Consider the following 23981-nt stretch of genomic DNA (forward strand, 5'->3'; position numbering starts at 1 on the left):
CCGTAGAGCGAGCTCTCTCCACCATGTGAGGACACAGTAAGAAGGCAGCCATCTGCAAGCCACGAAGAGGGCCCTCATCAGAAACTGACCATGAAGGCACCCTGATCTCAGACTTCCATCTTACAGAACTTTAAGAAAACAAATTTCTGTTGTTTAAGCCATTCAGTCTATGATATTTTGTTATAGCAGAACAAGCAGATAAATACAGAGGATATCCAAATGGCCAATAAGCATATGTAGAAAGATACTAGACATCATTAATCATGAGTGAAATGCAAATTAAAAACACAGTGAGATACCACTATATGCTTACCATGGTGTGGGAAAAAATGACAATACAGAATGTTAGAAAACATGTGAAGAAATTGTAATTCTTGACCATAGTTGATGGGATTGTAAATTGGTTCAACCACTTTAGAAAAGTGTTTTCCAGTGTCTGTTAAAGCTGAAAATGTGTACCCAAGATAAATGAATATATATGACCATTAACATATATGAAACCTGAATGCAACATATTTAAGAAAAAAGTGATTTACTTTTAAGGTACTATTATGAAAGTAGTACATCTAGTAAGAGGCAATTTTAATTCAACTGTCACATTCCTGGCTTTTCTTTGTTTAATGCCCTAGTATTATGGTTATCAAATGATTGGCATAAACTACGTTCTACTAAATTTTATTCATTCACCTATTTTTTTATATTTCTAGACCTTCAAAGCTATGATCCTGATTTCTGCAACTTAAAAGAACAATCTTAAAAATTGATGAATTTGAGCAACACAAACAGATGGGCATGGAAGAGTTAAATACTGACACTCAGCAAAGCAAAAAGGGGATGAAGCTGCAGGTGAGTTGTCACTGAGAAGAATTTTTAGGCTTACAAAATGAGAAGACGCACAAGGTGACTCAGAGAGGTCCATGTCACCTGGTGAAAGAAGCCAGGCAATATTATAAGAGGCTGCATCTCCTTGGTACCATTAAGAGGCCAGTTGTAGGTTAAGAAATCTAAGTTTTTAAGCATACTGGGAGAAGCTCCATAATTTGCAGTATACATTCATGTTTGCAGGGGTTAAAATACTGATGTATAAAATCAGAATTCTAACATATTAGCTTAAAATATCATCACAGAAATTGAAGTGCTCAAACATGCCAAGGGAAGCCAAATTATTGGCTAGATTGACTGAAACCAAACAAAGGAACTTCATATATATCTGATGTTTAATGGCTCAAGCTAAGATACCCAGATGCATACAACTTAAAATTGTAAAAACCTTGTCGATGGGATAGAATCCTTAATTTCAGTGGGTATTTCTTTCCCCTCTGTGGTGCTTGAATGTGTACTACCGATGAATTCTTCAGTATCTTTCTCTCACTGTCTCTCATTCTCATTTTATACTTTCATGTCTAACTAAATCCCATTTGGATTGACTCTCTTTAAATACATTAATATATTGAATCATGTTAAAGTCAAGATTTGCAAGCTGGTTGTCTCTCTTTGAGGTGACTGGCCTGACCAATTTTATATTGATGTTGAAAATCATATTTGTCTATTTTTCAAATTTTTAAGGAAAACACACCCTCATGTACTGAGTGCACTAAGTAAACACATAAACAAGGACCCCTAAAATTTGAAGGTTTTTTTCCCTCTGAACAACAGGTCGGTCTGTAAAATTCATCCTATAGAAGGGGTCAGGGGAGGTATTTTGAAGCAGGTAGGCATTTCTTGAAGAGTTAAATTCATATGTGAATTAATATATTCAATATTTCATCAGTAAACATTCTTGTGAGAGTATTATGTCCTAGGCATTAGGAACATGGGAATGCAGAGTTTGGGGCATGCTCTTTCTCAGTGCTTACAATCTATAGGAGGAACAGGAAAGTAATCACATGTTCCAAACTTATTGACTATCTAGTAAGAGATAAATTCAATTTTATGTAATAAATATTATAATAGAAAAGAACAGGTATATACAGGAGCATAAAGAAGTTAGATTCCTTATTCTAGCCCATGGATGGCGGATGGGAAAAGTGTTCAAATGCATAAAAATGGAAAACTCAAAGATTTAGGAAAGAGAAAGGAAGGATGTTTGATGGAGTAATTTCTCTAAGCAGACAGAGCTGAAAGTTTATTTAATAAATGACAGGGGTGGAGTTGGGGATGTAGATAATAGTGGATGTCTACACAGAATTTGTAGGTCAGTGGTGAAGATCTTAAGGGATGGGGGAATTTTTCTGCCAGGTGGTTTCTGTTATTTTTATAAAACAGGGGAGGTAATTTGCTGTAAGTGAAAGGAAGCTGTAATTGGGGAACAGAGGAGAGCCCAGGTGAATTTGAGGACAGGGATTATGGCATAATCAACATAAAGAATTGAGTGTGCTTCTCCAGCAACCATCAGTGGTCCAAGTATAGAGAGTGGAAATGTCAAGTTGTCCAAGGTTGGAATTGTACAAGTTATGTATGATGGAAGAACAAGGGGAAAGGGAGTGATGGCAATGATGGATCACATGATAGATGATAGATAGGAAAGAAGAATTAACTTAGAAAGAAGCTAATAGATTGGAGGAAATTGTGTGTGTGTATCTGTCTGTGTATGTGTTGAAGGGGGAAAGATGAAGAGACTAGAGGGCATAATGAGCTGGAAGAATGGTGTCTACATTTAAATGAATCTCAGCAGTTATAAATAGGAATAGAAATAACTAGATCACTAGAAAATATTGACAGCATTCTGCAGTTAAAAGATAACTTTGTAAAATTGCAGACATAAAGACTGGAGACAGTAAGAGTAGATCATTTCTGATACATTGAAGTCAGGGGTCCAACATGGCCCAGTAATAATCAGCATGGGACTCAAAAGTATATAAATGGATAATGCTTGATTAGAAAGATTTAAAACAATCTCAAGAATTTCAACAGTCATCTAGAGAGAAGGGTTATGAATTACTGTGGAGTACTACAGCTGAGCCACCCTGGGATTCAGAGTCAAGCTGTCTATAAAACTAGTGGGCCATGAACCCTTCTCCCTGTATCCAGCTTCTGTTTGTAATAGATTTTGTCCATGAGAATTTCATTTTCTGGAAGAAAGGGGGGAAAAATGGACAGTCTTCACACTTCTGGAAGAATATAAAAGAATATAATGTGACTCCAATGATCATATTTAATACCTTGAGGATTTTGTAATTTTATGAGAGGAGACAACCCTGGGAGGAAGGAGGTGGACCACCGAGTAGAACCTTAGGAGGAAACAGATAACCTTAGCAAGTCTGGAGTGGCAGTAGCTGTGTCAGTTGCCCCTGACTTAATTTTTAATTTTACCAGTTAGGTGATACCCACTGGAGAGGAATAAAAGGCTTGTTGGAGGGTGAACTTTTAAGAGGGTGGATGTCCTGCTAAACACAAATTGGGGGTCACTGTTTTGTATTTAATTTTTAACAATTCCCCCTTTTTGGTCATTCTCTCAGCAAGCTGAGAGTGTAACCAACGAGTATAGTGTTACTCTTAGTTACCACTGTTGATGTAGCTATGCTGAAAAATCACATATTCAGTGCTTCCACTAGTTGAGTAGTCAGGATGGAGGGCCATGTGATTGCTGTTACCGAAAGTTGCATCCTCACCAGGGACATGGACGGTCAAATCATTGAGTTCCTCAAGCTGTCTAATCTTGATGGCTGTCATTTGATGTGTGAGTGGCTGCCAAAAGGCATTTAAAACCTTTGAGAGGATACAACACACCAGAAAGGTTCATACGATGACTATAAGGAAAATAATAGCCAAGGATTGAAAAATTCCCCAGAGCAGATATTCACAGGAGCCAAAATTTAAGCAACTAAATGAATCAAATTACTGGTAACATTATTCCAGGACATATAAGATTTTTAGGAATTTCATATAATTTCTGAATTACTTATTTTAATGATACATATCACATATAAACTTGCTCTAAGAATATTCAATGTTACTTTTTATTTGGCAGTGTTTCCCGTCCACGTTAACATATCAAATAAGCCTAAATAAATAACATTTCTCTTTTTATAAGGAAAAAGAGCATCTCTTTTGAGATCTCCCAGGGTCCCTCTGGAAAACCCCAAAGTTAGTTAGTTCAAGGTCAGAAAGACTTCATTCAGAATTTGATTTGGGGAATTTTGTTCGAAATGTCAAAAGTTTTAAAACACTTGATCAAGTAGGATCACAGGTCACTGGGAAGCAGTACTTAGTTATCCAGTCAACCATAGTGACAACTAAAGAATTCCAAAGGTAAATACAGAAAGTTACATAGTTGTATTTAAAAAACCTTTGCTCTTTTAATATTGAAAAGACTGTTTTCCTAAATAATCAAATATCTGATGAAGATGACATGGATCACAGGAATTATTTTCTAAGACACAGAATCTTTGTTTTCCAGGCAATTTACAGCAAAGGTAAAGCAAAACCTTTTATAATCTTTTATTAAGACCAGACCGATAATCTAAGAAATTTTGTGATTTTAACAAAGAGGAAATTAAACTCTGCTTTTGTATTAGTACATTATTGAGTTCATTTAAAAAACCCTTATAAATTTATTCAATTTAGCTGGCTATGACATAATAACATAAAATTTCTTTTCCTCAAACCTGCAACTTTCTACATACATTGAGGTTTTGTCTTATTCTTTTTCCTTTCTTATTCTGGAACAACACGTCATTTTATTTAGACAACTTTACTGTCTTTTTCCTTAACAAAACACATCCTGTATTCCTTGCATACTCTTCATATAAAACTACATCCCATTTTATTCTCATACTTTGTATATACAAAGTTGTTTTCCTTTACCCTTATCATTTTTTTTTTTTTTAGATTTTTGAGAAATTGGAGAGTAGCCTTCCCTTATTTTTTTTTTTTTAAATTTATTTATTTATTTTTGGCTGTGTTGGGTCTTCATTTCTGTGCGAGGGCCCTCTCCAGTTGCGGCGAGCGGGGGCCACTCTTCATCACAGTGCGCGGGCCTCTCACTATCGCGGCCTCTCTTGTTGCGGAGCACAGGCTCCAGATGCGCAGGCTCAGTAGTTGTGGCTCACAGGCCCAGTTACTCGCGGCATGTGGGATCTTCCCAGACCAGGGCTCGAACCCGTGTCCCCTGCATTGTCGGGCAGACTCTCAACCACTGCACCACCAGGGAAGCCCCACACTTATCATTTTTATATATTGATTATAAAATTTAACTATCAGTAACCTTTACTTTCCAGGGAAAATTAGGAAGCAGGCAGTTATGAACTGTGTATCATATATTAACATCAGTAGTAGGTTAACAAATTTATAAATACATAATTATAAAATTTAAAATTTTTAGAGACTTGTTTTTCATAGCACAGTTTTTCAATGTGGCAAAAGACATTTATTAATAGACTCTAGTATATTTTGTCTCTGTAAAAATTAAAAAGCCAAAAGTAGATAAATTTAAACTTATGTTTAGCAATCAATGTCTCAGTATATTATTTGGAAAGGATCTAAATTTGCAATGAATACCCATTATGTAGTTTAACTTGGTATAAACTTTTATTTACATTTATTTAAATTACTCGTTTTTAACAATCATGCTTAGTTTAGACATCAAATAGCGAACCATCATCTTATTTTTCTTGTTGACAAATTCTGTTACATGGAGATAGCATGAGCTTATTTGACTAATAAACCCAGGTAGAAAAAGTTGTATGTTTGCATTACATTTAATATTGACAATTCTGAAAAACATGGCTGTTTTTATTAACCCAACAAACTTAAACTACTTTTATTTATCAAAGATTATCCCAATCATGTGATTATCCCAATTAAGTAGAACACTTTTTTTTTCTTGTCTTAAACTCTTAGTGAGGTAACATGTGTCCATGGACTGAAAAGCCAACTCTGTGGCAGACATAGGTTTGATAAATGCTTACCATAGGACCACTAAGTTAAGTATGTGGCATCTGCAATCCTTAACTCATAATTGCCCTGACTTTTGATCATTTTATTTGGTACTTTAGTATTATTAAGCAACTCATTCAGTGAAACATGAAAGAGGTACTATAAAGAAATTAAACACAATTTTTCTTTCTACTTCCTCAATTTAATATTTTTTTTCCTTCTGCTAGATTGATGTGACTTTAATGTATAATTTGCCCTTCATTTAAAAAAAAATTTTTATTTTATATTGGATATAGTTGATTAACAACGTTGTGTTAGTTTCAGATGTACAGCAAAGTGATTCAGTTAGACATATACATGTGTATGTTTTTTTCAAGTTCTTTTCCCATTTAGGTTATTACAGAATATTAATAAGAGTTCCCCGTTGCTATACAGTAGGTCCTTGTTATCTGTTTTAGATAAAGCAGTGTGTGTATGTCATACCCAACCTCCCAATCTATCCGGCCTCCCCACCCTTCACCCCCATAACCATAAGTTCGTTCTCTAAGTCTATGAGTCTGTTTCTGTTGTGTAAATAAGTTCACTTGTATCATTTTATTTAAGATTCCGCGTAAAAGCGATATCATATGATATTTGTCTTCTCTGTCTGACTTACTTTACTTAGTATGATAATCTCCACGTCCATCCATGTTGCTGCAAATGGCATTATTTCATTCTTTTTAATGGCTGAGTAATATTCTATTATATATATGTGCCACATCTTCTTTATCCGTTCATGTGTGGATGGACACTGCAACAGCCTGAGACACGCCATGTGTTCTCCCGGGAAAGTTTCCCTGCATCGCGGGACCCTGGCAGTGGTGGGCTGCACAGGCTCCTGGCGGGGGGGAGCATGTAGATAGTGACCTGTGCTTGCACACAGGATTCTTGGGGGCTGCAGCAGTAGCGTTAGCGTTTCATGCCTGTCTCTGGTGTCCGAGCTGATAGCCGCGGCTCGTGCCCATCTCTGGAGCTCATTTAGGTGGTGCTCTGCCTTCTGTGGGCAGACAGAGAAGGAATCCTCTCTTCACACACCCTGAAACAATGGTTTCTTGCCTCTTAGGCAGGTCCAGAGTTTTTCCCAGACTCCCTCCCGGCTAGCTGTGGTGCACTAGCCCCCTTCAGGCTGTTTTCACACAGCCAATCCTAGTTCTCTCCCTGGGATCTAACCCCCCAAAGTTGAGCCTCAGCTCCCAGACCCCACCTGCCCCGGCAGGTGAGCAGACAAGCCTCTCTGGCTGGTGAGTGCTGGTCGGCACTATCCTATCCTGTGGGTTAGGAATCTCTGCTTTGCCCTCTGCACCCCTGTTGCTGCACTCTCCTCCTTGGCTCTGAAGCTTCCCCCCACCACCACCCACCTCCCATCTCCACCAGTGAAGTGGCTTCCTAGTGCGTGGAAATTTTTCCTCCTTCACAGCTCCCTCCCAAAGGTGCAGGTCCCGTCCCTATTCTTTTGTCTCTGTTTTTTCCTTTTTCTTTTGCCCTACCCAGGTACGTGGAGATTTTCTTGCCTTGTGGGAAGTCTGATGTCTTCTGCCAGCATTCAGTAGGTGTTCTGTAGGAGTTGTTCCATATGTAGATGTATTTTTGATGTATTTGTGGGGAGGAAGGTGATCTCCACATCTTACTCCTCCGCCATCTTGAAGGTCCCCCCTCTGCCTATGTTTCCTCTAGGAATTTTATAGTATCTGGTCTTTGATTTAGGTGTTTAATCGATTTTGAGTTTATTTTGGTATATGGTGTTAAAGAATGTTCTAATTTCATTTTTTTTTTTACCTGTAGCTGTCTAGTTTTCCCAGCACCATCTATTGAAGAGACTGTTGTTTCTCCAGTGTGTTGTCTTGCCTCCTTTGTTGTAGGTTGATTGACCATAGGTGCGTGGGTTTATTTCCTGGCTTTCTGTCCTGTTCCATTGATCTATATTTCTGTTTTTGTGCCAGTACCATACTGTCTTAATTACTTTGTAGTAGAGTCTGAAGTGAGGGAACTTGATTCCTCCAGCTCATTTTTCTTTCTCAAGATTGCTTTGGATATTCGGGGTCTTTGGTGTCTCCATACAAATTTTAAGATTTTTTTATTCTAGTTCTGTGAAAAATGCCATTGGTAATTTGACAGCGATTGCATTGAATCTGTAGACTGCCTTGGTTAGTATAGTCATTTTGGCAATATTGATTCTTCTAATATAAGAACATGGTGTATCGTTACATCTGTTTGTGTCACCTTTGATTTCTTCCATCAGGGTCTTATAGTTTTTGAGTACAGGTCTTTTGTCTCCTTAGGTATGTTTATTCCTAGGTATTTAATTTTTTTAATTAATTAATTTATTTATTTTTGACTGCATTGGGTCTTCGTCGCTGCATGTGAGCTTTCTCTAGTTGCAGCAAGTGGGGGCTACTCTTTGTTGTGGTGCGCAGGCTTCTTATTTGGTGGCTTTTCTTATTGTGGAGCGTGGGCTCTAGGCGCGTGGGCTTCAGTAGTTGTGGCATGCAGGCTCAGTAGTTGTGGTTCGAGGGCTGTAGAGTGCAGGCTCAGTAGTTGTGGCACACGGGCTTTGTTGCTTCGCGGCATGTGGAATCTTCCCAGAACAGGGCTCAAACCCGTGACCCCTGCACTGGCAGGTGGACTCTTAACCACTGCGCCACCAGGGAAGCCCTATTTTATTCTTTTTGCTGCAGTGGTAAATGGGGTTGTTTCTTTAATTTCTCTTTCTGATCTTTTGTTGTTACTGTATAGAAATGCAGTAAATTTCTGTGTATTTATTATATTTCCTAGAACTTTAGCAAATTCATTGATGAGCTCTAGTAGTTTTCTGGTAGCATCTTTAGGATTTTCTCTGTTTAGTATGATGTCATCTGCAAACAGTGACAGTTTTACTTCTTTTCTAATTTGGATTCCCTTTATTTCTTTTTCTTCTTTGATTGCCATGGCTAGGACTTTCAAAACTATATTGAATAAGAGTGGTGAGAGGGGAGCTCCTTGTCTTGTTCCTGATCTTAGAGGAAATGCTTTCAGCTTTTCACCATTGAGTATGATGTTAGCTGTAGTCTTGTCATTTATGGCTTTTATTTTGTTAAAATATGTTCCCTTTATGCCCACTTTCTGGAGAGTTTTTTTCATAAATGGATGTTGAATTTTGTCAAAAGCTTTTTCTGCATCTATTGAGATAATCATATGGTTTTTATTCCTTAACTTGTTGATGTGATGTATCACACTGACTGATTTGTGGATATTGAAAAATCCTTGCATCCCTGGGATAAATCTCACTTGGTCATGGTGTATGATCCTTTTAATGTGTTGTTGGATTCTATTTGCTAGTGTTGAGGATTTTTACATTTATGTTCACCAGGAATATTGGTCTGTAATTTTCTTTTTTTGTGGTATCTTCGTCTGGTTTTCATATCAGGGTGATGGTGGCCTCATAGAATAAGTTGAGGTGTGTTCCTTCGTCTGCAATTTTTTGGAATAATTTCAGAAGGATAGGTGTTAACTCTTCTCTAAATGTTTGATACAATTCGCCTGTGAAGCCATCTGGTCCTGGACTTTTGTTTGTTGGTTGTTTTAAAATTACTGATTCAATTTCATTACTGTCAACTGGTCTGGTCATATTTTCTATTTTTCTTCCTGGTTCAGTCCTAGGAGATTGTACCTTTCTAAGAATATGTCTGTTTCTTCTAGGTTGTCCATTTTATTGGCATATAGTTGCTTGTAGTAGTCTCTTATGATCCTTTGTATTTCTGTGGTGTCCGTTATAACTTTCTCCTTTTTCATTTCGAATTTTATTGATTTGAGCCCTCTCCCTCTTTTTCTTGATGAGTCTGGCTAAAGGTATATCAATTTTGTTTATCCTTTCAAAGAACCACTTTTAGTTTCATTGATCTTTTCTGTTATTCTCTTTGTCTCTATTTCATTTATTTCTGCCCTGATCTCTATGATTTCTTTCCTTCTACTAACTTTGGGCTTTGTTTGTTGTTCTTTCTCTAGTTGCTTTAGGTGTAAGGTTAGATTGACTATTTGAGATTTTTCTTGTGTCCTGAGGTGAGATTGTATTGCTGTAAACTTCACTCTTTGAACTGCTTTTGCTGCGTCTCAAAGGTTTTGGATCGTCTTCCTTTTGTTTTCATTTGTCTCTAGGTATTTTTTGATTTCCTCTTTGATTTCTTCAGTGATCCATTGGTTGTTTAGTACCATAACGTTTAGCCTCCACGTGTTTCTGTTTTTTTACAGTCTTTTTTTCTTGTAGCTGATTTCTAATCTCATGGTGTTGTGTTCAGAAAAGATCCATGATATGATTTCTGTTTTCTTAAATTTACTGAGGCTCGCTTTGTGGCTTAGTATGTGATCAATCCTAGAGAATGTTCCATGTGTACTTGAGGAGAATGTGTATTTTGCTGGTCTTGGATGGAATGCTCTATAAATATCAAGTCCATTTGGTCTAATGTGTCATTTAAGGTCTCTGTTTCCTATTGATTTTGTGTCTGGATGATCTGTCCATTGATGAAAGTCGGGTGTTAAGGTCCGCCATGTTATCGTCGATTTCTCCTTTTAAGGCTGTTAGTCTTTGCCTTATATATTGAGGTGCTCCTATGTTGGGTGCATATATATGTACAATTGTTATATCTTCTTCTTGGATTGATCCCTTAATCATTATGTAGTGTCCTTCTTTGTCTCTTGTAGCAGTCTTTATTTTAAAGTTTATTTTGTCTGATATGAGTATTGCTACTCCAGCTTTCTTTTGGTTTCCATTTGCATGAAATACCTTTTTCCATCCCCTCAGTTTCAGTCTGTATGTGTCCCTAGATCTGAAGTAGGTCTCTTATAGACATCATATACATGGGTCTTGTTTTTGTATCCATTCAACCAGTCCATGTCTTTTGGTTGGAACATTTAATCCGTTTACATTTAACGTAATTATCTGCTATTGATTCCTTACAATACATATTGATATGTATGTTCTTATTGCCATTTTGTTAATTGTTTTGGATTTGTTTTTGTAGGTCTTTTTTCTTCCCTGACTCTTTTGTTTTCTTCTCATGTGTTTTGATGACTAACTTTAGCGCTGTGTTTAGATTCCTTTTTCTTTCGTGTGTGTTATCTATTGTAGATTTTTGGGTTTTGGTTACCATGAGATTTTGATACAGCAGTCTGTATATAAACAAGATTGTTTTAAGTTGCTGGTCTTTTAATTTCAAATGCATTTCCAGTATCTTCCATTTGTACTTTCCTCAGAATTGCCGGTTGTGATATTTGTGTGTGGATGATTTCCTACATTTACTGTATGTTTTCATTTACAAGTGAGATTTCCCATTTGTAATTTTCTTGTTTCTAGTTGTGGCCTTTTCTTTTCCTCCTAGAGAAGTTCCTGTAGGATTTGTTGCAAAGTTGGTCTGGTAGTGCTGAATTCTCTTAGGTTTTGATTTCTCCTTCGAATCTGAATAAAAGGCTTCCTGGGAAGAGTATTCTTGATTGTAGGTTCTTCCCTTTCATCACTCTAAATGTATCGTGCCACTCCCTTCTGGTCTGCAGAATTTCTGCTGAGAAATCAGCTGGTAACCTATTGTAATATCCTTGTGTGCTATTTGTTGCTTTTCCCTTGTTGCTTTCAGTATTTTTTTTTCTTTGTCTTTAATTTTTGTCAATTTGATTGCTATGTGTATCTGTGTGTTCCTCCTTGGGTTTATCCTGCCTGGGACTCTCTGCGCTTCCTGGACTTTGGTGACTGTTCCCTTTCCCATGTTAGGGAAATTTTCAGCCATTGTCTCTTCTAATATTTTCTCAGGTCCTTTCTCTCTCTCTCCTCCTTCTGGGACCCCTATAATGCAAATGTTTGTGTGTTTAATGCTGTCCCAGAAGTCTCTTAGGCTGTCCTTATTTCTTTTCATTCCTTTTTCTTTATTCTGTTCCATGTCTGTTATTTCCACAATTCTGTCTTCCAGCTCACTTATCTGTTCTTCTGCCTCAATTATTCTGCTATTGATTCCTTCTAGTGTATTTTTCATTTCAGTTATTGTATTCTTCATGTCTCTTCATGTGTTCTTTAGTTTTTCTAGGTCCTTGTCAAACATTTCTTGTATCTTCTCCATCTGTGCCTCCATTCTTTTTCCAAGGTCTTGGATCATCTTTACTATCATTACTCTGAATTCTTTTTCAGGTAGATTTCCTATCTCCACTTCACTTAGTTCTTCTGGGGTTTTATCTTGTTCCTTCATCTGGGACATATTCCTCTTCCTTCTCATTTTGTCTGACTTTCTGTGATTATGGTTTCTGTTCCATAGGCTGCAGGGTTGTAGTTCTTGCTTCTGCTGTCTGCCCCCTGGTGGATGAGGCTGTCTAAGAGACTTGTGTAGGCTTCTTGGTGGGAGGTACTGGGTCCTCCGCACTGGTGGGTGGAGCTGGATCTTGTCCCTGTGGTGAGCAGGACTGTGTCAAGTGTTGTTTTTATCAGGCAGCTGTGTGCTCAGGAAGACTTTAAGCAGTCTTTTTGCTGATGGGTGGTGCTGTGTCCCCACTCTGTTGGATGTTTGGCCTGAGGCATCTCAGCACTGGAGCCCACAGGCTGTTGGGTGGGGCCAGGTTTTGGTGAGAAAATGGCGGCCTCCAGGAGAGCTCACACCAATGTGTGCTCCCCAGAACTTCTACCACCAGTGTCTTTGTCCCCACAGTGAGCCACAGCTGCTCTTTATCCTGCAGGAGACCCTCCAATACTAGCAGGTAGGTTAGGCCCAGACTTTTTTTCCCTGGGTTCTGGTGCACATGAGAACTTGTGTGTGCCCTCCAAGAATGGAGTTTCAGTTTTCCCCCTGTCCTGTTGAATTCCTGCAATCAAGCCCCGCTGCCTTCAAAGCCAGATTCTCTGGGGGCTCCTCCTCCCATTGCTGGACCTCCAAGCTGGGGAGCCTAACGTGGGACTCAGAACTTTGACTCCTGTGGGAGATCGTCTATGGTATAATTATTTTCCAGTTTGTGTGTCACCTACCCAGTGTGTATGGGGTTTGATTTTTTGCAATTGTACCCTTCCTACAGTCTTGTTTGGGCTTCTTCTTTGTCTTTGAATTCAGGATATCTTTTTTGGTAGGTTCTAGCAGGTTTTTTTTGTCAGTGGTTGCTCAGCAGCTTGTTGTGGTTTTGGTGTTTTTGTGAGAGGGGATGAGCTCACGTCCTTCTACTCTGCCATCTTGTCTCTAAGTAGAACTCTTAAAAATGTCACATATACATAATATACATACATATATATGTATATATACATAAACATATAGACAGACCCATACAGAGATCTTATAGCTTTCACTTACACATTTCATCCATGTCTCAGGTATAATAATACAAAATTAAAAAGAATAAATGGATCCAAATTATGTTTCTGGCAGGTAGACTAAGGTTACCTGCTCAGATGGCCAGAGTTGTTTGCTAAAGATTTGTATTTGCCTGCTATAAGCATTATTTTAGAAAAACTATTTTTGGAGTCATTTTGTCTTTGTAGAGCTTCTGCATACCAATCAAAGAATGCATTTCATTGTCTCTTTAATGTTTAAGATCCTCTCTTATGAAGGGTGCCCCATAATGTGGAATTACCTAAGTTAAAGTTTCCCCAAAGTGGCCACTATAATTGCAAATTATCCAAAAGTTCACCCATTTTCCAAAAAGGCACAAGATCCTGGTTCATAGTGAGTATAGATATAGGAAGCAGGAATGTTTGAGAGAAGTAGAGAATTTTAGACCAGGTGGAACCCATCTTTGCCTTTAGATTTCCTAAACCCCAAATAACCTATGGGGAGCCTGGTAATCCTATCGCTCCCTAAAACCCAGGGAATCACAGGTTTCTCCCTTTATAGACAGAAGGATGACTTACCAAGAAACTTCAACAAACAAAATACAGGTATGCACAATAAAGTCAGAGAGCTCAAAAGGCAGAGAGAGCAGAGCTCAGATCCAAGAGAGACTCTACCCTCAAACTCCGGGTTTGGCATAAAGCAGTGAGCTCAGTGGGCCCTGTGGGTACCAGCGCCTTTTGCTCACTGACCTCAGAGTTGTTGAGGGTCTTTGGGTCCCACTTCTGATGCCAGAAACTGTCAAAAATCCAGAAATAGCAAAATTTAAACCAACAAATCAATGAATAGTATTTAAGTAAGTGTTTATTGTGCATATAAGAACAGTTCACAGACTGGGAGCTTCTGAACTCAAAGACTGATATGAAGCTCAAGGACATTAAATTACAGCATGGCTTATAAAGTAGAAATGAGGACGTTTTTAACCTTTTCAGTGATTGGTTATTACTGTAGGGGTTTCCAGATGGCCGTGGATTGGTTAAAAGTGATTTTCTCATAGCATTTTTAGGAAGATGACTTAAGTTTCTTTTATGATTATCAGAGGCATTTACAAGATGTAATCTAAGTTAAGTTTCACTTATGTTCATGAAATAAGCTAGATTTAGTTTTACTTACATGGCTTCAATGGTTTTGTCTGCTCAGGGAATTCTTAAGTCTGGTCTCAATTTTGTGTTTAATTTTAACACTATCATATAAACTTTTGGTAGAAATATATCATCACTTGTACCCACATAAAATTAAACAGAGCCACACCACGTTTATATCTGTATATAATCTACATTTTACTGTACATCTGAATTTATGATTCAGCTAATTACTTAGGTCATTATAGATATTTAATTTCTTGAATGTATTTTTTAATATCATATTAAGCTCCTGTTATTATTAAAGCTTGTTATTATTAGTATAAAGTCCTGATTAAGAGAGTTTTTTCATATTACTTTTACATAAGAATCTCAGATTGACCTCATCACCTTTATAACCAAGACTCCAAGGCCCACCATGAGAAGGCTGGTGGGCAGATATGTCTTAATACACACAGTAGAATGCTATCTAAAAAGTGTCTTCTCCTATTTGGGAGTATATTGATTTCTTCTTTCTGCTGTAATAAGTTACTGCAAATGTACCAGCGTAACATAACATAAATTTATTATCTCACAGTTCTGGTGGTAAGAAGTCTTAAAATCAAGATGTTAACAAGGCTGTGCTCCTTCCAGAGCCTCTAGGGAAGAATCCATTTTCTTGCCTTTTCCAGCCTCTAGAAGCCAATGGCATTCCTTGATTTATGGCTTCTTCCTCCATCTTCAAATATCTTCAAATCTCTCCCTCCTTCTCCTTTTCCTTCTCCCTCTCCCCCTCTCCAATCTCTGCTTCTGTCCTAACATCTCCTTCTCTGACTCTGACCCTCCTGCCACCCTCTTATAAGGACCCTTGTGGTTATATTAAGCCTACCTGGATCATCCAAAATAATCTTCTCATCTCAAGGTCCTTAACTTAATCTCACCTGTAAAGTCCCTTTTGCCATGTAAGGTAACATATCCACAACTTCTAGGAATTGTGACATGGACTTCTTTGGGGTAGGACATTGTTCTGCCTACCATAGGGGGGTTATTTCCAGGTACACTTATCAACTGTGAAAAATTCTTTTCATTTCTTTTTTTTCTTTCACATATATTTCCTGATCACCTACTAGGCACCTGGCCCCTAGTCGAAGACACTAGGCAGATACTGAAGGCACTGTCCCTGTCGTAAGGAAGCCAGATGTCTGTTAGTAAAATAAAGTGAACTTTAGACTTCTGAAGATTTTTTAAAATCGTTTTTAGGTTGTACAGCAATCCTGTTTATATTTAAGTCCTATTTATTGGTAATAATAATATTTCATACCACATTAGTACTTATGACACGAACATTAATGCCCTTTAGCCAAAGACCTCCAAGAACATAACTATAGTGGAACAAATTGAGTTTACTATTCATTGCAGTGAGGGAGAACACACACCATGGGAAATATGTGGTGTCTCAGTAAGAGGTTGTTAGAAGAGACTTATTATAGGATATGGGTTTGGGCTGGGAAATTTGGGGCAAAGTCTAAGATAGTAGAGACTCACTCTAGATTGGGTGCTGTCAGTAAGCCAGGGTAATTTTGTGATTGGGTATCTCAAACATCTTGTCTGTAGGTATAGCAGACCAGAGGAGAATAAAGCTGTAATAGGCAAAGAAGCAACAGTCACTCATATTAGCCAAGAAAGGGGGATGTTCAGTATTCTGTGGATGACACAGTGAACTTGTTTATATCTCACTTATTCCTGGCTTCAGAGTAACCTAGTCTGATGTTGGTGTTTGAGATTATGCCCAACAAGGAACAATATGGCCTAGCAGTGAGCCTCAATCCTGCTTATAATACCTTGGAGGCCTTGGTCATTCTAGTTCCCACATGCTTGACTCATGGTGTTTCCCGTCCCTGTCCCATCTCTGGCACTTGTTAAACATGCAGAGTTCCAGATCCACCCCACAATCACTGCATCAGAATATCTGAGTATTGATTTGACCAGGTGATTCTTAGACACACTAAAGGTTCAAAATATCTTTATTTAAAAAAGCAAAAGAAAACACAAATATTTATCAGTGTTAAATGTTTGTTTGTGATTACTGTCTTTAGTAATAATTTTCTCACATCTTAGTCTTTTATTTTCATTATTTGTTCTTGTGTTGACTGAGTATCACCTGAAATCAGCACTACAGTCTGCAGCAGGACTGAACAACTGTTGCTGTTTGGGTTCTGAATGCACACTTCACCATCATCTCTCTGCATTGTCTTCCTGTTGGCAAGCTTTACACCTGAAACCACATAAGCCTTACAACTTCACTCTGATGAGCATGCCTTTTAAAAGCTATGCTAATGGTGTTTTCTTAGTTCCCACGTGAAAACATGAAGAATGCAGGGCCTTTAGGATGGAGTCTGTGCCTTCAAAATAGTATCCATGACACTCATGCCTCAATTTCTGGGGTTTTTTTGTTTTGTTTTTTTGTGACAGTATAAATATGCACAACAGAAAGACAAAATCAAATGTACAATCTGACATTTATTGATAATTATTAATGCTAGTACTCTAAAATACGGCTCCAGGTCCTCAAAATAAATTTTTCTGAAGCAATAATAATTTCAATGTCATGCTTTAATTATGTTTGTATGTTTATAGGTAATTTTAGAGAAATGAATGTTCACAGAGGACATGCTAAAGCTCAACATAAATTAAGAGAGAACCTAGTGGCAAGACAGGAATAAAGACACAGACCTACTAGAGAATGGACTTGAGGATATGGGGAGGGGGAAGGGTAACCTGGGACAAAGTGAGAGAGTGGCATGAACATATATACACTACCAAACGTAAAATAGATAGCTAGTGGGAAGCAACCGCATAGCACAGGGAGATCAGCTCTGTGCTTTGTTACCACCTAAAGGTGTGGGATAGGGAGGGCGGGAGGGAGGGAGATGCAAGAGGGAAGAGATATGGGGACATATGTATATGTATAACTGATTCACTTTGTTATAAACCAGAAACTAGCACACTATTGTAAAGCAATTATACTCCAATAAAGATGTTAAAAAAAAAAAAAGAGAGAGAAGATAGATATATAAAGTGTGTATTTACCCATAATTTGTTGCAACTTGTAATTCCAGAAGAAAATCGGAATTTAATAGGCATTCTGGAAGAATTGCCATATTCTGAGTGTCAATAAAGTGTCCTATACTGGTGCTTTTTTAAGTGTTGTAAGCAGAGGACCAGTAGTTTTTATTTATTTATTTGTTCACTTTTTAAATATCATTACCAATTTTTCACAGGTGGATAATTTTTAATAGAGTAATACTGAATTTATAAAAATAATTGAAAAGAAACATAAAAACTGCAAATCTATTCTTAAATTATTATTAGATTCAACAAGTATAAAATTACTCTGTCAAATTGCTATAAAAATTCCTGAGATTTAGTCTCAATTTCTGTGCTTACTTCATTGTAGATTAGTAAAAAAAAAAAAAAAAAAAACACAGATTACTACAGTTTCAGTGGTACTGTCTGATATCATACTTAAGCACTGGGTTTTTAATGTTTATAGCATCATAATTTGTTAGAGCTATGCTATAAGGAAACTAAGAAATTTAACCTCAGATTTTTTTCCAGTTTTATTGAGAAATAATTGACGTACATCACTATATAAGTTTAAGGCATACAGCATGATGGTTTTATTTACATATATTATAAAATGAGTAAGAGTGGTGAGAGTGGGCACCCTGTCTTGTTCCTGATCTTAAAGGAAAAGCTTTCAACTTTTCATCATTATGATGTTAGCTGAGGGCTTATCATATATCGCCATTATTATGTTGAGATATTTTCCTTCTGTGCGTAAATTATTAAGAGTTTTTATCATGAATGGATGTTAAATTTTATCAAATGCTTTTTTAGCTCTATTGAGATGATCATATGATTCTTTTATTCTATTAATATGAAGTATCACATTGATTTGCATATGTTGAACAGTCCTTGCTTCCCATGGATAAATCCCACTTGATCATGGTGAATGATCCTTTAATGTGCTGCTGAATTTGGTTTGCTAGTATTATATTGAGAATTTTTGCATCTCTATTTATCAGGGATATTGGCCTGTAGTTTTCTTTTCTAGTAGTGCCCTTTTCTGATTTTGGTATCAGGATAATGTTGGCCTCGTAAAATGAGTTTGTGAGTGTTCCCTCCTCTTCTTCTTTTTTTTGAAGAGTTTGAAAAGGATTGGTGTTAATTCTTCTTTAAATATTTGGTAAAGTTCGCTAGTGAAGCCATCTGGTCCTGGGCTTTTCTTCCTTGGGAGATTTTTGATTACTGATTCAATCTTAATAAGAACATTGAAAGAGGTAAGATTGACATTCTTGGTCGGGGACTTGGCAGTTCCAAAGCAAAGATAGCCAGTTAATGAATGGAGCAGGAGAGGCAAATGGACAAGAAGGAATGAATATTATTTGGTTTATTTTGAATATTTAGAAAAAATAAAAATGAGAGTATGGTGCTATTTATAATTTTTAAATTTTAGTAGGAATGAGTTAATTACAGAAAGAGTAATTTGAGTTTTTGATATACCAAATGTAGAGGTTAGCAACAAAGCTAAATAGAACTGTGATCCATTTTTACTTCTTCCCAGAAAACTACTCTTGCTGCTGTGACTGAGCTCATCCTTCATTTGTCTTTTCCCTCCCCTCCCACTTCCATTGTGTCATTGCGTCCCACTGAGATGGCTGACTAATGTTGAATGCCTCACATCTGTAATAGTCTCTGCTTTGTCCTTGGGACCTCTAATAGTGCCTGACACATAGTAAGTGTTGAGTAAAAATTTTTCAAAAGATCAAATTAAAGTATGTTCCCCAATACATGCCACAATACTATGTTTTTCCTTGTGATTTTTAACTTAAGTTTCTCAGTTTGTATATAATGTTCTTTTCTAAAATCCTTGAAGACAGGTTCTATTCAAATGGCACAGTTTCCTTTAATATTTCCCCCAAATCCCCAGAAAAAGGTCTTAACTCTATTCTGAGCCTAGATGTATTATTTCATTGCAATTATTTGCTTATACTTGTCTTCCACAGTGGTGTAAATGATCCTGAGTACAGAAATTTTGTCATTCTTCTAACCTTCTTCCTCTGTGCCCTAGCACAGTGCCCCCAAATCCTAGGCAATCAATAAAAGTTTATTCTACAGATGAATAAGTGAATTACTCAGTGAGATCAAGAGAAACTGTCAAATAGCTTTAGTTTTATTTATCATACATAGAATTTTGTATTTTGCTTCTCTATTTTGTGTAAAGCTTCTAACTCCTAAAGTCTAATAGTTATAATTTTCAATTTGATTGATAATAAGTGTACTAGACTTCTCTACCCAATCTTTTTGTCATGTTATTCGTTTGTTTGTTTACTTACTTTTCTGAAACAAGAATTTAACCAAATTCATAAGACCTGCTGTCATTAATATTCTAAAATATACAGCCCTCTCTCCTAGAAATAATTATGGAGGATGCACTATCTACATTATGTTTTCTAAGGTCTGGGATGCTCTTCTAAATAGGAAAGATTTCTTGCCTCAGTACTGACCCCAATTTTATCAGAAGATGTTTATAATTGGGGGCACACTCAACTGATCCCTAATCTCTGTCAAGGTTACTTCCCTTAGGTTAATTACCCAGTACTTAACTCTTGCATTTGACCCTCATACAAGAGCATATTCAAAAGGATTCCAACCTTACTGAGTTAATGAATTGCATCTTTACGTAATTCTCTACTAGTTGGATAATAAAGTAGTTTGCAACAGAATTTATTCTCTTCATAACTTTATCTCCTTTGCAGCATCATGAGATAAATCTTTTGAAGATCACTTATATAATGTCACATATTTTTCAGCAATCAGTTTCACTAATTTATAGTCCTAACTCCTATTCTCCCATTTTATCTTCTGCTGAGTAAATAGATTAATAGAATCACAGTCCTCTGGTTTACACTGGATATTTCACAGTGAAATTTAGGGGAAATTTTTCCTTTATTTTATAACACATTGCTAGGCCACCTGTATCATCAAGTCACACATTTGGATTTATCAGTTTAACTTTTTCTTAGAGCACTCTTCCAAATCAATGTTGCAGGAACCCATCCTATTTTGATATATGGCCAACACACAAAATGCAAAATATCAATTTAACTGTAGTTCTTACACTCATTTATTAATGTGCCTATTCAGCAAATACTTTTTGAGGTCTTGCTACAGAACAGGCTCTAGTTTTAGTCTGGGGATTCAGTGTTGAGAAAAACAAAACAAGTTTCGCACATTGGAACTTACATTCCAGTAGTTAAAGGTAAATAACAAAAAATGGAAAACTGCATAGACAAGATGTCTTGCAATTATGTATTGTGTAGCATATACAGGGAAATGTGATAGTGACTAAACATTTTCTTTATATAGGGTGTTTAGAGAAGGCATTTCTGAAGAGATTGTCTTTGATCTGAGAGGTGAGGGATGAGAAAAGTCAGCTACAGAAAAAGGAAATTTTTTAAGTAGAGGAAACTAGCAAATGCAGAGGCTCTGAGGAAGGGATACCCTAGGCATATTCAAGGAACATTAAGAAGGCCTGTGTGTCTAGGGGGTAGTAAGCAGGGTTTTCAGGGAAAGGAGTATATGAACTGGATGTCTAGAGTTAGACTAAAACCAGATCACATAGGGTCTTAGAGTGTGAAGGGAAGTCATAAGAGGATGTTAAGCAAGAACATGATACAATTGAATTTATGTTATCAAAAAATTTCTCATACTGCTATAAGAAGAATGGATTTTAGGGCCTGGAAGCAGGAATCCCAATAAGAGGTTGTGGCAATAGTTCAGGAATAAGATATGGTCACCTAGACTAGGAGAGAATTGGACTCATTTGAGATAAATGCTGGAAGTAGAATAGATGGCATTTGCAGATGGATTGATTTACTGGGTAAATAAAACATAAGAATAAAAAAAGATGGCTAAATTTTTTACTTGAGCAATTAGTTAAAGAACCGTGCCTCTTACTGACACATGTACTTTGGGGAAATGTAGAGGATAACCATTACTTTTTTTCCCGTTCAACTTCCACTCCCACTTTTAAATATAGCATCCTGATTTTTCATTGGGCATTCTCCCTCCTCCTACTGAATCATATTATTTGTATGGGCGTTCCTCCATTCCCTAGCTCAGATATGGGTAATGAGATGCAAGCTTGGCTAGTCAGTGTTTTCAAATCTTCCATCAAAGTGATTGACTTAGTGACCACATTTGGCCCAGTCAGATGCAACCCTGAGACTTCGGATTGAACTAAAAGAGATAAGGTGCTCTTTTTCCAAAGTGAATGGTAAATTAGGAGGATTTCATTTTGGAACAGCTAGAGGTTATCACACTGGGAGAGCATGCCAGAGAATGAGGCCAGTGCAGAGGCAAACCAGGCCAAATGGTAGAGTGAGAAACCAAGTCCTGATGGTATTTTTAATCCCCTAAAGCCCCATGCCTGAAGCGAAATTGACTCCGGGAACTTTCAGTTATCTGTTCCAAAAATTAGTTTTTGTATGCTTGAGATGATTTGAGTTGGGTTTCTCTTCCATGTAACCAAGAGCTCTTATTAATGCAGGTGAGAAATTTGATTTAGGTATATTAAGATTGAAATGCCTGTTTAGGTTTGCCAAATTAAAATACAAGATGCCCAGTTTCATTGGGCTTTCAAATAAACGATGAATCATTTTTTTAGTGTAAGTGTGCCCCAAATATTGCTATTTCTGGCAAGCCCATACCAATTAGATAACAAAGTGGAGGTGTGAAGTGGGTTGTTGCCTCTATAGAGCTAGCGCTCAAGAGAGAGGTCAGGGATTTTGATGTATATTTGGAAGTTGTCACATTAGTGACAACATTCAAAGCCATGGGACTAAAGAATTAAATCTTGGGAAACAAGGCAGATAGAGTGGAGGCAGTATCCAGGGCTAAACCTAAGGAAGGCCCATTCTGTTGAAGTCTGGAAGAGAAGGAAGAAATTGTAAGACTGAGAAGAAACTGCCAGTGAAGGTGGAAATAGTGTCAAGGAAAGTTTTTACTTTTTAGAAATGAGTTTCAAGGCTGGAGTCCTCAACATCTCCAACAAAGATTAGCAAACTTGCCTGTCAAAACAACGGACACCCTTTCCTCCTTGGCACTTACCTGCTGAGCCCTTTCAACATTTCCAGTATTTCTTGTAACTATCCCAATGTCCAGGCCCCTTTGGCCATTGTTGGAGACATCTAGAAACTTACCTCCTCTTTTTTTTTATTGGTGCAGAGATGTGCCTCCTCTGCTGCCTCTGATATTTTTGGACTTAAAAATCCCTTTTCTGTTTCTGTCAAATAGCTTGAGACTTTAAAGATAAGGAAGAGTTAGAACCGATATGTGCTATGACTAACTACTAGTTCAAAGTACTCTGTTCAGGTGTGAGAATAGGGAAACAAACAGTTCTAGTGAACAATTGTTCATGACCACAGTGTTACCAACATTGCAGAGCCTACTGACTTCTTTTTTTGTCAGCCTCACTGTCTGACTTGTCTTCCATCTTCACTCTATCCAGGTGTCCTTATAGGGCCAGCAGTCACCCTCTTTGTTTCTCCCCAGTTACCTTCCTTTTCTTCCTTTAACTTCTCCCTTAATCAACCGTGAAATGGAAGTGTACTGTGGGAGGAGTTTTTCTTTCTTTGTTTTGTGATTCTCTTTTTATTTTTAACCAGATTGTTTATAATTATAAAGTAATAAAACTTGCACAAAAAGAAAAGAATTAAAGCAGTCATATAAGGGACAAAAAGTAAGAACTAAAAGTCCCCTTCTGCCACAGCCCGTCTTCTTGAGATAATTGTTAACACTTTTTGTCTATCTAATTACTTACATTTATTGTACATTACACATTGCTTACTATGCTCCAGAAGCTATTAAAATGCTTCAAATACAGTCATTTATTTAATCTTCACAAAGGCCCTTTGGCAGATAAGGAAAGTGACCTACAGAAAAGATAAATAACTTCTCCGGAGTCACAAAGTAAGTATACATATGCATCTTTAATATGCATGATACAAATATTCTCTGACAAAAGTAAAATACACAGATGACTTCAGTGATATCCATTTAAAAAACGTGCTGCTGTAGACGTACTGTTTATTGGTACAAACACTAATACAACTTTTAGGTCTGCAGAATTCCTTTAGTGGCATTGAGCTCCACATCTGTTACTGGTCTTGTCAGTGAGCTCAACTTCCGCTAAAGTTATCATTCTACAGAACTTTTCTCCTTTGTGTGATCTGAGTGGGAATCTTTTTATGAGAATAGCTGGAAATACCCAGAAATTCAGTTTTTTATATTTCAGGCCTGCGTTTCCACACAAAGTGGACAGCACTTGCTGGGCCACACCTACAGCATTGTCACAAACTTAAAATTCCCATTCATCCAAAGATAATTTTTTTTCACCCATGATATGGGGCAGGTAGCTTTTGATTGGCAAATAAGCCACTCAGTTAATTGGCAGAGATTTGCAGGTTACTTCTCAGGAACAAGAAGCATAGACTATGCTTCGGCTTCCTGCAGGGAATTCTGTTCTGACTTCCAGCAGCACTGGGGCTTGTGGCCTCCGTTTTTATCATGAAGCAGGCATTAACACCATAGCTTCCAATGTCTGTTTTGTGTT

At 37.3% G+C, this 23981-nt stretch overlaps 1 long non-coding RNA gene across 1 annotated transcript in view; it reads left to right on the forward strand.

The window, feature by feature from the left end:
- Positions 1 to 764: 764 nt before the first annotated feature.
- LOC132358000 (uncharacterized) overlaps positions 765 to 23981 on the forward strand; it is a 28847-nt gene continuing 5630 nt past the window's right edge. Inside the window, exon 1 of the long non-coding RNA XR_009500379.1 lies at positions 765 to 846. This is a non-coding gene — a long non-coding RNA (uncharacterized LOC132358000). The remainder of the gene's footprint in view (positions 847 to 23981) is intronic.

Source organism: Balaenoptera ricei, chromosome X (assembly GCF_028023285.1).
Source record: "Balaenoptera ricei isolate mBalRic1 chromosome X, mBalRic1.hap2, whole genome shotgun sequence".
Classification (NCBI taxonomy): domain Eukaryota; kingdom Metazoa; phylum Chordata; class Mammalia; order Artiodactyla; family Balaenopteridae; genus Balaenoptera; species Balaenoptera ricei.